The 17,476-nt window shown below is 45.0% G+C and overlaps 1 pseudogene across 1 annotated transcript; it reads right to left on the bottom strand.

The window, feature by feature from the left end:
- Positions 1–453: 453 nt before the first annotated feature.
- LOC146191448 (small ribosomal subunit protein uS9-like) lies at positions 454–12,232 on the bottom strand (annotated as a pseudogene). The gene is made up of 6 exons (XR_014706650.1): positions 12,096–12,232; positions 11,963–12,008; positions 11,547–11,647; positions 10,292–10,388; positions 8,070–8,117; positions 454–636 (listed from the first exon to the last, which is right to left on the bottom strand). The product of XR_014706650.1 is annotated as a small ribosomal subunit protein uS9-like (transcript).
- Positions 12,233–17,476: the final 5,244 nt, after the last annotated feature.

The raw sequence follows: 17,476 nt of genomic DNA, 5'->3' as shown, positions 1-17,476 counted from the left end.
GCTCCACGAACCTGCAGAGTCCCCATAATCACAGGACTGTGCATGTGGCAGCGTGCAAACACCTAAAATACATGTCACAAAGCAAGAGACTGAATTTTTCAATTGCTGCAGCATCTACACTGACATTTCCAGCCTTTATGGCCCCCATACTGCACATCACCAATCTGTCCAATGCGCAGCGCTAACTCTTCACGCAGGCAAGGCTCCCAGCTGCAAACGTTGCACCACTCGCAATGCCACCAGTGCTGACTCTCCTTCCAATGCTTTGCTTTCCTACATGCTTTTCGAAACCAAAACAGAATTTTCACTAAGGGTCTATCAAGCACTAGCGATCCTAAGCACCTGCTCTTTATTTTTGGCAGCCATGTCAATTCATGGCAGCTATGCTGCCTGTTGACAACTTCACAACTGAGTGGAACCGTGTGAAGCAGTCATTGAATGGCGTCACATATGCCAAATGGGGGCAGAGGATTTATTGTGCAAGGCAAATTTAACGGTAGGACTTCTGGTATCTGGCACGGGCACCTGGTCCACCAAACTTCTTGGGCTCGCAGCGCCTTGGGTCGGCTACAAGCAAGGTGCGGTCATACTGGATCAGGGTGTCCTTGATCTCCTTCTTGGACTGCTCATCCACATCTGCAGGTTGTCATGAATAAAGAGAAAGATGCAAGCATGCTGTTATGACAGGCCGATCACAAACATACATTTCGCACATAGTCAAAATGAGCATAAACTCCACGCCTAATCACAACTGCTCCACTTCAGTGCAATGCATAGCACTGAAGGGACAAATTCAACAGGCCTGCAATTTACATCCAGACCAGTCGTCGTCCAACTGCTGCATCCACTGTTTGTGAAAACGAGGGTTTCTCCTTCAGCTGAGCTCATGCTGCCACATTAAACGAGATGGAACTGCATATAGTCTAGCCCGGTTATAACGAAGTCCGCTATTTCGTTGTATCTGGACTATATATAAAAAAAAAGAGGCAAATTTGAGTAAATTGTTTCATCGTCGCTGGACAAAGTGGTCCAGCATTCCTTGAACAAGTTTTGCAAGTGCGGTCTTCAGGATCGCGGCCTCCATACCGTCCCAAAACCTCAATATATAGAACACAGATATATTGAATTATTGCATCTTGAGGTAACAGAGCGGAACACAGGACGGGGGCACAAGATTAGGGTGCACAAATGACAGGCTGGAAGAACACAAAAACAACGTTGAACAAAAAAGCAGGCATTTGGGGATCCATGTAAGAGACTGCGCGTCAAAAACTTGCTCCGTGCAATTCACACAATGTAAAGTGCTAGCAAAACAATGAGCCGCTGGTTCGCGAGATAATTGAAGCCGCTGAGATAGCTAGACTGCAGGAACGATGTGTAAGCAAACCGCCCTTCTGTTAACACAAAAAGAAATCGAACTGCTGAATGTGCAATCTTCTCCATGAGCGTTCAGAGAGTGCACCATGCTGTGTGCAAAAGAAGGTTATGCGGCACGTGTATTTATTTATCTATTATTATGTTTTATTTTGTTGTTTTTTACTATAACTATGCTGAAATGTGCAAGTCATTTGTACGCGATCTGTGGCGTTAGGGTATAAGAAGTTGAGGGTTTTCCAAAATAAACGTTGAAAGTCAGTGCTCGTTGTGTCGTCCTCTAATCTTGTGCTCCCAACCTGTGTTCCGCGCTGTTACCTCAAGATGCATAACCAACATGCTCAAGCTGCTATTCTAGTGAATTATTGCGTATATCGAACATTTCCTATATCACGAGGAAAATCACATGCTTTAATTTTGTATTTCGAACGGGGCCGGATGTACAATGGATACAGTGGACTCCTCTTAAACGGTACTTGAAGGGGATTCAGAAAGTGTTCCATTTATCAGAAGTTTCATTTAAGCAAAGTACACATATTTCATGATGCAAAACTTTATTCAAATTGTTCCAAGCCTTAATGTTGTGGGTGCAAAGAAAAAAATGAATCAATCTTAGTTTGCTTAACATTTTTCAATTGCTTTTTAACGAAGTAAGTGTGCATACTCGACAAGCTTGGCAGAAATTCCACACACCCCTCATGTTCAAAGTAGTGTTGCAGAAGTGCAACCGCATCTTTAGCTGCACTATCTGGCACTGCACTTAGCTCAGGGTCCTCACACTCGTCACTGGAGGAGGAGGACTGGTCGTCGGCTTGCACCTCGGCAATCATTTCTTGAAGACTTTCCTCACGACAGGTGCGCACGTGGGCATCCACAGCCTCGTAGTCCTGTCGCGAAAAAGGAGCACAGGGCACTACCTGCCTGAATCTCTTCATGAGGTAATGGTTCATGAGCTCTGAAGCCTGCATGGTGGAAGCACCTCTGCACTGTTGTCGCCTGCACTTGTTCCCAGGCACGGACCAAGATATGTATCGCCGACAGCAAGTCAATGCTGTAGTCCTTGCCACTGTCGGCACAAAGAAGCATGCGGTGGAGCAGCTGGCGGCGGTAATGCACCTTGATATTCTGTATTACCCCCTGATCCATAGGTTGTACCAATGCAGTCGCATTGGCAGGCAGAAACTCGAGGCTGATGGACTTCAGTCCTTCCACTTGCCCATGGGCAGGGCAATTATCGACAATGAAAACAACTTTCCTGCCTTGCTTAGTAAACCTTGCATCTTCCTCTTGCAGCCAGTTCTCAAATATTGCCATGGTCATCCACGCTTTACTATTGGCAGTGTACGTCACAGGAAGACTTCGCGTTCCTTTGAAGCAACGTGGGTGCTTTGCCTTCCTGACTACAAGCAGTTTCAGTTTTTCGTCCCCGCCATGTTCGCGCCCACGAGCACCGTAATGCGCTCCTTACTGCGCTTCCCACCAGTGCAGGCTTCGCCTTTGTAGGCCAGTGTCTTAGATGGAAGTGCTTTATAGAAAAGGCTCATCTCATCAATGTTGAACACGTCTCGTGGTTCATAGCTGCTTAAAATATCCTGCAGTGGCCCCTGTTGCCAGTCGGCGCACAAGTCTTTGTCCACGGAAGCACTTTCACCGGAGATTGTCTTGAAGACTAGGCCATGGCGTTTTTTAAAACGGCTGAGCCATCCATCGCTGGCGCTGAAGTTGTCGGCTCCTAGTTGCAAGGCTATCTCCCGCGCCTTTTGCTCCAGAATGGGACCGCTTATCGGAAAATTAGCGCTCCGCGCACGCTTAAACCATAAAAAGAGAACTTTTTCTAATTCCTCATGCGGCGTTGTCCTCATCCGCATTCGGCTTGAAGCAAAAGTCCCAGTCTTCACAGCTCCTTGTATAGTGGCCTTGTTCTTCAATATCCGCGACAGCGTTGACTTCGGGATGTCGAACTTCTTCGCAACTTCTGTTTTCGACAGGCCGCTTCGCTCAAGCTCCTGAAGAACTTGTAATTTCTTCTCAGCGAGAGCGCTTTGTGTGGTCGTTTCTGAACGTTCTCCATCACGACCAAGCATCGACCTCGCGTAGGCCTAACGCAGAGCACCGGGACGACACGCGACACGACGATCCGGCACGGCGGCAACAACGATGGCTACTGGATTGGCTTGCCTCAGCTGTAGTTCTGGCTGTGAAGTATTTGTTCATGGTTGTGAGATTACCGTTGCCATGTGCGAGAACATATTTGCTGGTCAGATTCCGAATGTTCAGCTTTTGTGCCGTTTAACCGAGGGTAACAAATAAGCGGTGTTTCAATTAACCGAATAATTTTACTGTGTTGGTATAGGAATCCAACCAAATAACGCTACTTAATTCCATTTATCCGAAATTTTCATTCAACCGAGTTTCGTTTATTGGGCGTCCACTGTATATCAAACTCCACCACCCCAGACCACGTGCGCTCTGTTGACAGGAGGCGGGCTTTCCCGCAACACCCTCGAAAAGATAGTGGTGGCGCCAGTCTTTGTTATCGTGCGTTCGTGTGTGGTTTGTGTGATCGCTTATGCCTGGCTTAGGCCTGTCATACGTGGTTGGTATTCTGTTGTGATGGCTACAAACGCGAAGCAGAAGTCCCTGACATTTGCCGCGAAATTAGAAGTTATCCAGAATGGTGAAAAGAAATCAAGTGTTGCCGAAGCTTTCAACATACCAAGTAGCACTTTGAGGAAAAACAAGACTGACATAAAGGCCAAGGCAGAACAAAACCAACACTCAGGCGTGCGGCTGGTGCACAAAGCTGCCTTGAGAAAGACGTTGAGAAGGCGCTGCACAAATGGTTTATCGACACAAGGACCCGCAATATTCCTTTATTGGGACCGATGCTGCAACAGAAAGCTAAGGACTTTGCGTTCATTCTCGGCGCTGAGAACTTCAATGCCAGCAGTGCAGGAGTTAGCAGAAATTCGCAGAGAATCACAGCAGAAATTACTGCCAAGCGGCCAAACGAAGACGCTGCTGAGATTGATCCAACAAGCGCTGACAGTGCGCCTCTCCCGACTGCCACTGAGGCTGTAGCTGCGTTGGCCCTTGTATGGCGCCACTGCGGCACAATAGAAGGCACCGGACTATCGCTGATTGATCGTCTAGACTATGTTGAGCAGGCCATGGTGAAGCACGCGGTTTCCAACTTGAAGCAGGCTACGATGCTACAGTACTTTCAGCCAAATAAATAAAATACTTTGTTAAAAGCTTCAAGTGAGTATTGCGCCCCGATTGGTTCATTGATTGATTTGTACTAGTTTTCTACACGATTTTATTTGTCGAATTCTGGCTATATCGAACTATTTTGCGATCACCGCGCTGTTCGATATATCGAGGTCCGACTGTACATCTGCAGTGTGTCAACTGCTGCGAAGGCCACTGCAGAGGGGCGCAACTAGCGTCGTCGCAGTCACTCTCAGAGGTACTCTCCGTCCCTTCCGTGACATTCCCGGCAACTTCGTCAATTGTGAAGTCCTGCGTGGCAACAAATTCATCGTCGGCCGAAATGAAGTCCATGTGAGACAGACCTGGAGGCACAAGGCCCAACTCTTTAGCAGACTCCCATAGCTGCTCTAAGCAGGCTGTCATGGTGGCACCATCAGCTGTTGCAGCGATGTCAACCGTGGCTGCTTCATCCTCTGCAGGCGCCGTGTTCGCGCTGCTGCTCATTTTCCGACTGGAAGTCATCATGACCAAGAGCGAAGCCCAAATCCTTAGCCTTCACTAGCATGATGGGTCCACTGAGCGGGGATGTTCTTTGATCGGGTATCTATGAACCACCTGTAAAGTGCGGCTTCTACGTCGTATGTGGCACACCGAATCCTCTTTCGGTCCCCGCTGCCAATGTCGCCATCGAGAATGGCGTCAATCTTGCTGCCGTTCTTGATTATCGTAGTGTGTGCGCTGTGCAATTCCATACTTCCGAGCGATATCACTCTTCTTCACGTTTCGGCGCACTTCATCCAGAATGGTAAGCCTAGTCTTCAATGACAACACTTTTCTCTTTCCCGTTTTGGTGGGGCTCACGAGATTCGACATTGCCGAGAAATCGAAGGGTCAGGTCCGAGAAATGGAATAACTGAGTAGGTCCGTTGTCAAAAAATTGCCCAGGCGCAGTCGGGGGTCACGAGATATCAAAGGTGAGAAGCGGAACAAGGCTGGAAGGCGTAATGGCCTCAGAGAGGGAATGCATACAAAGATCCACGAAAGCGGAGGAAACGCTCCCGCGACGCTTCCTCCCAGACTCTCTCTCCCGCGCCCAGAACCGAGAAGAGAGAAGCCCCAGACAGAGAAATTCAAGAACTGCAATTGGCCAAGTCTACCACTGCTCCTTGACGTAACTGAGAATTTCCTTTTATTTTCTTACTTTTGTTACCTCCCGCGCAACCGGCTCAACGAGACGCCACATCACAAAGACGACATGTCAAGCGATGCACTGAAGCAACCTTTCTATTTGCGGGAAAGCAGACGACACTGTGGATGCGGACGTCAGCCAAATTTTGTCCTTAATTTTGCACAAAAATTTGCCTGAGGGCGTAAAAATCTCCCTCCCGATGGATACATTATTTTCCATTTGGTACAAAATCACTTCGCTATATCCACTGACGTGCCTTTATTTACTTCGTTAAACTGGACCCAAATTGTATTAAAAATGCAAAAATGGAAATTGGAACTTCTTTCGTTATAACCGCTATTTCGCTACAAGTGGCTTCGCTATAACCGGGCTGACTGTACGCTCACCCTGCACACCCTAAGGATTTGTACGATTCAAGTGCAACAGTTATATTCCGCACGAAAGCGCAGCAGCATTATGCATGAAAAAAAGAGTTATATGAAGTGATTCGTGCAATTTGCAGGTGACCAATCGAGGCAGCACATCCGAACCCAAAATATGTCATTCAGAGCCACAGCTTCAATGCAAACCGTTGCAACACTAACTCTGCTTTGTCACAATGATTAGGTCCCAGATACTGCTGAATAACCACTAGTCCAGACCAACGATGCTCAAAGAACTGCAAATATTTTTATGATCTTTACTTCCATTTAATATAATCGGTTTCAGTGCTTGCACGATAGAAGCCAATGGGCCTGTATATGCACATATTCAAACATGAGCTTAAATCATGACCAGCAAAATGACAAATTTTCTGAATTGAGCATCCTTGAAATGCACTAAAAGCTTAGGCAGCCAGTCAACTTTCACAGCTCAGTTTCTAATACGGAAGATGCAATTTTTATTATATAATAAAATACTAGGATCCAAGTGGCAAATGCCCTTCAAAGGAGGCCAATGGTGTTAAGCAAATGTCCCTTTTCCCCTGGGCAGCCCTCTATGATACCATGCTAAGCCAGTCTGATACAGCTCAATAAAACATGGCAGGTGCCTCTTAACCTTCAATCAATAACATCAGCCAATTTTCATGACACTACAGTTAATCCAATTAAGCTGTGGTGAACCCACCACTTTCATCTGCCACACCCTGCATTGTTATACCAGCAGGATACAACATCATTAGAGTTAGTTTATGCCAGTGGCTGGAGGGCTGCCTTTGAGAGCAAATGCAAAGAGTACAGTCGCTGACCGATCTTTCAGACTCTGATAGACCCGGGAAATCAGAGCAATCGAACAGTAAAAAATCTGTGAACATAAAAAAAAATGCTTTTCTGCGATAAATCAGCTTTACAAACCAGGACCTTCACCGCTCCCGATGTTTTGTTAACTAATATGTTGATAATAGAGAGTTAAAGCATGGCACAAACTGCTACTGCATTGTGCTTCAGCGTGCCGCCCATGCGCACGCAACAGCTTGATCCGATACGGCAGCCGCCGTCACCAGTGTGTACAGAACACCGGGAAGCTTGCAAAGCGTTTAAGGCGGTCACCACACACACAGTAGTGCCCCGCAGCAGAAGTGGATTGTGCTAACCTACAACCACTACAATCCACCAGTTAGAACATCTCAGCCAGTCATGCCACTGTTATGTCCATTTCACGACATTGACGCTGCAGGTCACGCTCATGACGCAAACGAATTACACGCGGCGCGCGAAGCAACATTCAGTTGGTAGCAAAGACCCCGAGATGGAACTCGCAAGAAAAAAGCCAGAGTAATGAGAGCCTCAATGAATGCACTGACCCCCACTTTACCCCACGGGCATCATCCGCACAATCTGTGGCGGACAGTGCTCACATTTCATTTTCAGTCCGGTTGTGCACTCTTTGTAGACTACAGCAATGACAACGACGAGCGTTACTGCGCTGCCTCAAATGGCAACGATGAGCAAAGAGCTAAGCTAGTCCGTCCGAATGACCCTGCTCAGCCTAACTTTCACGGCCATGCAAAACCAGTTATTTACAACCTCATGTCTATGTCATGCCGAAAAAACAATCTCCACAGTATTCCTGCAACCAAATTCGGTCGAAAAAAAAAAAAAAAAAAAAGGAAAAAAAAAAAAGCTTTTGGACACCATAGAGTCCCAAATATTGGTCGCGAAAATTTACATTTTCCCATGGGGCACGGGGAGGTTCCTGAATGAAGTCAAAAATATTGCACAAGTCTAAATTATTGGAGTCTGAAAAATCAATCTGCTACCATAAATGTTTGGATCAGCAACGACAGCATCATAAAATATGGAAGAAAACTTACATTTCTGGTAGTAGGCAACCAGGGCCTTCGAAATGGCTTGCCGGATGGCTGTGCAAAGCAAAGTCAATGAACATTTAGAGCTGTTGCAACATTTCATATCTATAGGCAGCACTTTCAGTTTAACACTTTCCTGCCACACGCCTATTCCCATCAATAGGCAACAATAAAATATTTCAGTCGTATTTTCCCACTTCCAGAGCACCCCTGAAGAGCTAGAGGCCATCCACTGGGTAAAAGGGGAACCACAAAGTAACCCAATTATGATACCAGATATAATGGCACATCACTTGTAACGATCAAATTTCTTGCATTTATCAATTTCCTCATGGTCTGCATGTAAAAATAAATCATATATAACAATACGATTATTAGCAACACACAGGATAAAACGAAAGCTTCCTGCCAGCCCGGAAGAGGTTTACCACAAAAAATTTGCCTGAATGTTTGATAAAAAAATAAAACATGAGCAGAGTGACATAAAAACTTGGCATAAATGGTGCAAATGGACCAGTGTAGAGAAATCATCAACGGGGCGTTGCGTGTGGCCTTAGGAAATGAGCACTATTACAATCACAAATACTGGAGGGATGAGGGGAAGCTTTGCTTAGCTGCCACTGCGCAAAGGGTGCGGCCGCCTAAGGAAGCGATCCCAACTCGCCATTGCTTTCTACAAACCGCATTTGTTACTAAATCTCTTCCCTGCTTAGACCAACGCAAATAAAACTGAATTCTATGAGAGATAAAAACACAAATAGCAATGCATACTGCCTATAAATGCTTATCTACGCTACTATGCAGTGAAAGTCTCAATTTCAAATGCCTTTGTGCCTCACTCGGTAGCTAAATTTCTTAAAAACCGGGCAGTTCGGATCATGCTTTCCCAGATGTTTTTCTTTTTTCCAGAGTTCCTGAAAAAATATATCGACGAGGTTTTACTGTATTCACCACCCATCCCCACCAACCCTTGCCAGTTCAGATACAGTGATAACCGGTTAAAACGAGCATACATTCAGGTTTTCTCTATATCGCTATAAGTGGACTGCACTATATTCTATAAGATTCGCTTTTCCAATGCGTGGCGTCATTTAAAAACCCTACGGAGTCAAACCAAGTGACACAGTGTATTGTTTACATCAGTTGTTCTCAACCATGTGTGTGTATGGGACCACTTGAAACTGGGGGAGGGGTATCTTGCTCAGAGCAGGTCGTGGAATTGGGATTGCGTCAAGGCTAAACTGCCCTCTTAAAAACATGCACCACGGCCGACAGAGGCGACTACGTAAGCTACTAGAATGGATTAGACTCCTCCCAACATCGTGCCGCTTACTCGTCGGACAACTTAGACATTTTGCATTGCAGCCCCGTGCAGCAGTGCCCTGGAAACTGTCTGGTCAGGATAGAGCTATCCCGCAACCTTTTTCTGTGTGTGTGTGTGTGTGTGCGGATTTCGTGTACTTTAAAAATCACTTGGCGAAGCCCCATTTGAGAAACACTGGTTTACATTATGGCATCTGCATAACGTGCTGCTGCCCCATTGCCCTGCCAACTATTCACTAGGGGTCACATTTTCTCACATAACCAAAAAATTTTGCACACGAAAGGTTGACACTTACTGATGTAATGCAGACAGTTCAACTGCAGAAAATGTTTAAATAATTTTTGCCCTACCTGCGTAAAAAAATTTGTAATTTTTCTTTTCATATCGTCTTGAATAAATATGGTTTTTGACAAACTCTTATTAAAAGCAAATTTCGCTTTTAAAACATGATGCTATGAACTTCAGCATTAAAAACCTCTGTTAAACTGAAAAGCTCCAATCCACAGTCAGACGCCAGGGCTAGTCTCTATCATCTGTCGGCTACACCTTGTCACTTTTCCTCTCATCACTTGTACAGCAATACAAGTTCAATTTTTACTTATCCTGAGCGCTTATGAATCAAGCTTGCTTCAATTCCAATGATCTAAGGCCAATGATACACTACATTTTGAACAGTCTACTCGGGGTATATGCAAAGTTACAAGAGGATCCTGACATACCAGCTTCATTTAATTAGAAAATAAGAGAAAGAAAAGAAAACAGAAGGGCTTTGAAAATGCTCAACAAAAATTGCACAGACAGACTTGCCTGCAATCACTCTTAAACAAGACGTGAGCTAGCACAGGTAAATGGGAAATATCCGTGGACACTGTCACATACAAATCTACCATTAAATCCAGCTTACCGTAGATCTGGGCAACGTTACCACCGCCCTTGACACGGATCCTTATGTCCACACCAGCGAAGCGCTCCTTGCCCAAAAGCAGAATGGGCTCAAGCAACTGCACAGAAATAAAGCATGGGTCACACAACTAATTCTCAACTGTAGTCATTAAAGGGTTGCTAAAGCAAAGCTGCCAGTGTCTGCAGGTCAAGGTGCACATGATGAAAAATGGAGTGCTCAGCGTTTTAACGTACAGCTTTGGAATTAAATTATAGTAGCTCTCTAGCAGTTCTTCGCTCGTGTGCACAGTGTCTGCCCATTTAATTACCATTCCTTATAGCACATAGCCCCAAGTTACCATGCAATCCAGCTACCAGTCATAAGAGACTACCAAATCAGATAAGCCCCATTTTAACCAAGCCAAATGAATGTGCACACATGGCCTAAAAGTAGTGTGCCCGACTCTGGCTCCAAAAGCCCCAAAGTTGATTCTTACATCCCCGCTGCCTTTCCCACCTCAAATGTGCAAAATAAATCGACAGTTCCTCCCAACCTCTCAACTGCGTGACAGCAAAGCTTAGATGGAAACATAAAACTTTCAGCAAAGTTTGTCATCTGTCAGATTTGCATACTTAGCATCTTGGGTTTTGTAAATAGCTTTGTATTAGTTTATGCGTATATTGTTACATCATACAACAGACAGAGGAATCAGTGTTCATATATTTCACCTGCCAGCTGATTTTCCGGAAAAAGGGGCCTTTAATAATATCGTGTTAAATGTAAGTTCGAAATGTCACGTGAGCAGTAAGACGAAAGACGCCTAGAGCAGTAGCTGCCAATTTGAGAGGCATCTAGCACAGTCCATTAAGATAAACAAAACGACAAAATAGACAGAGCTACACTTCCAACGACGTGTATAGGGCAAAACGCTTGCGCCTAACAGTTTTACATTTAGTGAAATTCAGCTCGAAGAAAGCGTACCTCGCGGAGTGACGCTAACCGCAATAAGAACGAAGTGACGCACAACACTCCACGGACTTACCCCTGTCAAAAAACGACCAGTGCATCAGAAATACAACATCTGTTCCAACACGCAAGCCCGTTACATACTATGAATGAAACCGCTACTCTTGTCAAATGAACAGGCAAGCGAGTATGAGTGCACCTACAGATGTCCAAGCAAAATAACTTAAATTCCAATGATCTCATTTATACGTGCGTCTAAAACGTGCTTCGAGGCATTCCCAATCGCAAGCGCTACCAATCGGACAATTACCTTGTAGCGCAGTGTCAAGGGCTCGATGTTCTCCAGTGGCCGGCCGTTCACTTTGAGCAGCCCATTGCCGCGCTTGCATATGCCACTGCAGTGGCAGTTTTCTGAAAGCATATGCAAAGTTAATGGCTGTGTAATATCAATGAGGACACAGTACTACAAGGTTATCTCGGGCGTCACCGCATGCTATCACAAACTTCATTTGCTGTAAACACGTGTAGCAGAGCAGACATTCCAACATATTCATGCAAATATGATGAAACCACGCAGTAGTGTTCAATACGCAACTGAAGCTCCACAAATGGCTCTACATTTTTGCCATCGCATACATGGCGCGACTAGCTAAAGTAGGCGAAAGGCTAACAGAGGTTTATAATAAATTTTCCCGGCACGATTGGGAGTTAGGCCTACACACTCACCTTCCTCCCGAAGACTTGAACAGATTGTATAGCTTCCTTCGTGGTCCTAAAAGAAAAAATTAGGGCATTGAGAATTCGTCTACGGAACCATCAAAGACATGCACAGCTTTATTAAGGGAATAAAAGTACTCACGCTGCCATTTTGTGAGCAAGCCGACCTAAACGTGGTCAAACCGTCAAACCACCAAGGAACGAAATAAAAAGGATGGTGGCACGCTCTCGCGGCGATCTCGTGGAATCTCGTCTCGACTTCAGCCGAGTGACAAGCTGATCCACAGCCTGGCGCTAACCAACCTATGTCCAGCATCCATAGTTTCTAAAGTACGTTTTGATATTTGCTTTAAAAATTCAAAGGAGAGTAGTTAGGAATATGTAGCTCTCGTACTTAACGTTCTCAACTTTGAAACCTTAGCTACATAGTTTCTGTGAATTCCGTCAGGGGGTCTACCATGTGCGTCGCGCGGAACTTAAATGGTCGAAATGCTACGCAAGATCAATCTCTAAAATACACAACCTCTAACACAAGTTCCTAACCTCGAGCAATGGGAGGCCATGTTGGTCAGCTCAGACCTGGGAGTTCAAACACGGGTCACTGATTGGGCTACTCAGGTCGCTGTCAGCCGTGGACTGATAGCCACCTAGAACAGACCATCTGCATCGTGCCTTTTCTGACGAAATAAATGTTACAATCGAGAATTTGTCAGCCGAGCAGGGGACGCGGCAGTCGCTGAGAGCTTCTCGAAGGACGGCATAGCATCACCTCACGATATTGCTATTCATGTTAAACTTGAAAGGAGGATATTCCCCACTTTAGACAAAGCCTTAGATAAGGAGCAGGAGACCACCTGGAGGAGACTCCAGACGCGATCCTTCAAGACTCCTTACCTGTTGTCAGAATTCTACTCCAGTGATTACGACCCGGTTGACGACTGGGCACGTTGGTATGGGTTCATACTTAACCAGCCAAAAGACGAGACACAGCAAAGAGGAGGACAGGACCCAGCCTTGTCCTGTCCTCCTCTTTGCTGTGTCTCGTCTTTTGGCTGGTTAATTACGACCCGGATTGTATACTATGTGGTGAAATAGCCACTTATGGTCACATATTGTGGAAATGTAAAGAGGAGCCGCACCGGAAACTCAATACATGTACCTACTCTCATAATACACCTACCTACTCTCGAGCAATGGGAGCTCAGACCTGGAAGTCCAAATCCGGGTGATTGAATAGGCTATTCAGGTCGCTGTCAGCCGTGGACTGATAGCCACCTAGCATGGATCATCTGCATTCTGCCTTCTCTGAGGAAATAAATGTTCTGCAATCAAACTGCCAGTTACGCACACAGTACTGGCCATAACATGGAGCACATCTCCACAATAAAAACTTTTGTCACGTGCAACCTAGCGAATATTAGACACTTTATATATATGTTAGCGCATGCCGTTGGTACGTTCTTGTATGAACCCAAGTAACCATCACATCTTTCCTACGAAATGAGAGAAAATTTCATGCAGCTGAATCGTGCTCCATAATATTTTGGCAACACCTGTACGTGCCAGCTTTCTTTGCTGAAGAAGGTACACAAGTAACTTTCGTTGGTAGGCAGCAGCTCAAATGGGTACTGTAGACTGCAAGTACTGCTCCATAAAAAGATTTGATCTAATATTCATTTTCACTTTTTGAACAACACGAATTTAAAAGCCTTTCAGCAGGCCGAAAATACTGGGGTTCGATTTAAACCCTAGTAACAGGCAAAACTATCATGTTACATGTTGTGGTGCCCATTGCAAAACACTACCTCATAAGTAGCTCTTTTTTTTTTATGCAAAACGTTTCCATGCAATAGTGCTAATAAAATAGCAGACGTGCACGGGGTACTGAAATACAGGTAGTAGCGCCCTTTTGTCTTTTTTGCTCACATGAATGTAGGCATCCATTAAGATGAACTGAGGAAGCTACTATTATTAACTTTACTGCCTCCATGCATGGAACTAAACTACAGAACGATATTTTCCTTCAATACAAACGAGTTCGGCCACATCTTAGCACACTAGAATTTAGCACAATCGTGTACCATGATGTCAAGCAATGTTGGTCTGTTTCTCCAGCCTGTACAAGTAGACAGGAATGACGAAACTTTCAGCATTTCCTCAAATGTTTAAGTATGTCATACAAAGCAAGGTGCAATTACTCGGAATGAACCAAATACCAATGCGCTGGCTGCAGAGCTGCCTTTTAGTGATCAAGAAGGATGCTGCACATGTAGCCATGAACCAAAATTGCAATATACCAATCCAGCTGGTCTTTCCTGCTGACACTACACGTCAAGATCTTCCATGCACCATTTTGAGCTCTAATTTGAAACTGGCACCCATGCCAGTACCCCCCCATGCAGATCAAGCTCATCCTATTCTTCACCAATACACTAAAATGGATAATGATGAACCAGGCTAAAAGTATAATAAAATAATCAAGTTCTTTATTCAAATCAGTTTCATTCAAGCAGATAAGCTTCAACATTGGTTATTTCCAACCAGTGACATACATCATAAAAATAAACACATCTGCAATCAAGTAACGCTACTGAAAATGTATATGATCTCATAATTTTAATATTTTTTTCAATGCTCCTGAAACGTGAAATGCCACATACACCAGTAAGTCTATGTAAGCATGTTGTGTTTGACAGCACAGCTTGCCAGCAAATGCATTAAAACTAACAATCTAGTCAACATTAAACATCTCGCCCCTAAATGCAAGGCGTGAAGTAAATGGTTGTGAAGGGCACATAAGCATAAGCCATCCATTTGGTTCTTTTGCTGGCTCTTTAATGCACTCGGCAGTATCTTCTCCACTGACAGCCCCTTTTTCATTCGATACTTGAGCAGCTTGCTCTTGGAGACTTGAAGGTTGTGTGCTTCCAGCTTCAATGCTACGGTCTCTGCTTTCATTGAAATTGGCATTGCTAAAGATCACCTCCTCTTCAGTAGAAGTAAGTTCAACTTCTTTCACTTCTGATTTCCAGCCTACATTTGCCTTCAAAGACACATTAGTTTGCGTATCAAAGTCTGAACTTGCACGTTTGACATGATCTGCCTCACTAGAGTTGTCACTGTCTGTACTGTGGTCATCCCACTTCGACGCTGTAGTGCCATCTTTTGTACCAGCAGACTCAACAGGATCTGACGCTGTTCCATCACCTGTTAAGTGCGAGGAAGGAGCACTTGCCTGAAGTCCTAGTTGGGACTGGTTGATGGGGCTTTGTGCACCAAAAGCGTCACCTTGAACATGTTCAACAATCTCTTCGTGGTCTTCATTTTCACTGCCGTTTTCAACATCAAAACTATGGCGCGAATTGTAGTCCTCCATTTCATCATCAAATTCGTTTTCATCTAATAAAATGCCTCCAGTGCTCTCTTCGAAAGCATTACTAACCTGAGCTTCCATTGAACCCTCATTTTCTGAAGACTGCGGCTGCAATTCGTTCTTTTCTTTGGACGAACTGGGATCCCCAGAAGAAATGGTGTGGGGGGGGGGGGGGGGGGGGGAAGGATTGCAGACACGATTGGGATAACAGCTGGACAGATTAGCTACAGAAGCCCATCACCCAGACGTGCCTACGTGACGTTTCAGCTCCTGCAGATGTTAACTGTTATTGCACATTGCAGAAACAACACCCAGAACATAAAGCAACGCTTACTTATGGTAGGCTGCGTGGTAGACGAAGGCAGAATAAAGCAGAAGGGCGATTGTTAGTCGCAGTTTCCAAATCGGCTTATGGACCTTGCCGTCAGATCTCCAGAGAAGCTTACGCGCGGCAACTTCCTCTTCACAAGATCTAGGTTTCAGCTGTCGGTCAGTAGAACATTTCTGAGGTGGAGGCAGCCTCAAGCATTTTGGACCAGCAATAATGGAATTTTCAAGCAGGTTAGGAGCAAATGAGTTTTGGGGCACGTATATGCTTAAACGCATTTGATAATTACAGTTGTCTATCCAGGACAAAATCCCCAAATTGATTCCTTCTTATGCAACGTTCAATGTATTTCCGCCTACACACAAGACAGACGGCTACAACATGTAGAGATGGTTAAGACAGCACTGCAAACAGAATTATTGATTTCGCACTTCCTAATCGAACACCAAAGTTTACCAGAGTCCTTCAATGCATTGAAGGACTGGTTTTGCTGAAAGCTCACCTTTATTTACTGAAAATGTGGAGTCTGCCACTCTGCTGTACTCAAGCACCAGTACCACGTCTAGAGTTCATATCAATAAGTAGAATATCTGCCCTCTACCATATGCATTCCCGTTCCGATTTTACGCCTGTGCTGATAAAATTAACGAGCACTGGTCAGTATTGCTTTTAGGGAGTGTAGATGCCACTGAAAGGCAGCTAGCCTTTTCATCCAAACCTCCTGTCAACAGCTATTTATTTTAGCTTCAGCAATGCTGGAGCTGTCTTAAAATTTTGTCGATAGGCCCTGTACAGCTTTATAACACCCTTGGATATTTCCAGTGATTGGCGCACCACCCCATAATGCTTGAAGTATGCTTTTGTCTTGCACAGGCTCAACACCCTCAAATTGGCACAAGCTTGTCACTGAATAAGAGGCTCAGTGGTGAAGTACCTCCTTGTTCTTACAGCATGAGCATTAAAACTTCTGCAGTTTTTGCACCTGGATAAGTTTCAGAAATGGTTTGTAGTAGTTTACGCTATTACCTGATTCGCTTCTCTTCATCAGCAATTCGAAAGGCCGAGATGTGCTGTCACATGCACAGTGATGTTTTCACAATTACCTCCAATTGCTTGTGGGTCATAATGAATTTACTTGCAAATATTTAAGTTCAAAGCTTCCGTACCTTTCGGAAACATTGTATTCAGCCCAGTGGAAGATGCGTTGCATATCTGCCGCCAATGCACTGCCATCATTCCCACGTTCACATAAATTTGATGCCTATAGCAATCAGTTCGGAGCAGTTTTGAAGCAGTATTCTGTTTTGGAGCAGAACGGAGCACGGAAAGCAGTTTGGGGCAGCACTTCTACCAGACGCTTTCAGCGCATGCTCCACGAACCTGCAGAGTCCCCATAATCACAGGACTGTGCATGTGGCAGCGTGCAAACACCTAAAATACATGTCACAAAGCAAGAGACTGAATTTTTCAATTGCTGCAGCATCTACACTGACATTTCCAGCCTTTATGGCCCCCATACTGCACATCACCAATCTGTCCAATGCGCAGCGCTAACTCTTCACGCAGGCAAGGCTCCCAGCTGCAAACGTTGCACCACTCGCAATGCCACCAGTGCTGACTCTCCTTCCAATGCTTTGCTTTCCTACATGCTTTTCGAAACCAAAACAGAATTTTCACTAAGGGTCTATCAAGCACTAGCGATCCTAAGCACCTGCTCTTTATTTTTGGCAGCCATGTCAATTCATGGCAGCTATGCTGCCTGTTGACAACTTCACAACTGAGTGGAACCGTGTGAAGCAGTCATTGAATGGCGTCACATATG

The sequence above is a fragment of the Amblyomma maculatum genome, chromosome 4 (assembly GCF_055883805.1).
Source record: "Amblyomma maculatum isolate TAMU_Amacu chromosome 4, ASM5588380v1, whole genome shotgun sequence".
NCBI lineage: Eukaryota > Metazoa > Arthropoda > Arachnida > Ixodida > Ixodidae > Amblyomma > Amblyomma maculatum.
This window is presented reverse-complemented; position numbering and strand designations above follow the sequence as displayed.